The sequence below is a fragment of the Triticum aestivum genome, chromosome 4A, assembly GCF_018294505.1.
Source record: "Triticum aestivum cultivar Chinese Spring chromosome 4A, IWGSC CS RefSeq v2.1, whole genome shotgun sequence".
NCBI lineage: Eukaryota > Viridiplantae > Streptophyta > Magnoliopsida > Poales > Poaceae > Triticum > Triticum aestivum.
The window spans coordinates 31,596,333-31,597,258 of record NC_057803.1 but is presented as its reverse complement, the minus strand read 5'-3'; positions in this window follow the sequence as shown (position 1 = coordinate 31,597,258).

The window sequence follows — 926 nt, the reverse complement described above, 5'->3', positions numbered from 1 at the left end:
GGCGCTGGCGCAGATGCGATGCGGGAGGGAAGGCGGGAGGAGTGGGCGAGAGGCGCGGCTTTTACTCAGCCACCATCCGGTGGAGTAACTATAAGGAGATTTTTAAGGAGAAGAGAAATTTTTTACTCCATTACGGCGGATAAGGGATCGGCTAGGTCTCGGTTAGAGAAGTAAAATCATATTTTTACTCCTTGAACCGGTTATAGGGATGGGTTAGAACTGTTCTAAGTATCAAAAATATGCTATTATCGGACAAGCCATGTAGAGAAGGTTCTTGTCTGAAAAATGGCAAGAAAGAAAATATACCATGTGTTGGGTTTCGTAGTAATTTCAAAAATTTTCCTACGCGCACACAGGATCATGTGATGCATAGCAACGAGAGGAGAGTGTTGTCTACGTACCCAACGCAGACCGACTGCGGAAGCAATGACACGACGTAGAGGAAGTAGTCGTACGTCTTCACGATCCAACCGATCAAGCACCGAAACTACGGCACCTCCGAGTTCGAGCACACGTTCAGCTCGATGACGATCCCCGGACTCCGATCCAGCAAAGTGTCGGGGAAGAGTTTCGTCAGCACGACGGCGTGGTGACGATCTTGATGAACTACAGCAGCAGGGCTTCGCCTAAACTCCGCTACAGTATTATCGAGGAATATGGTGGCAGGGGGCACCGCACACGGCTAAGGAATCGATCACGTGGATCAACTTGTGTCAACTTGTGTGTTTAGAGGTGCCCCTGCCTCCGTATATAAAGGAGGAGAGGAGGGGAGGCTGGCCGGCCAAAGAGGGAGGCGCAGGAGAGTCCTACTCCCTCTGGGAGTAGGATTCCTCCCCCCAATCCTAGTCCAACTAGGATTCCTCGGAGGGGAAGGGAGAGAGGGGGGCCGGCCACCTTCTCCTAGTCCTGATAGGACTAGGGGAGGG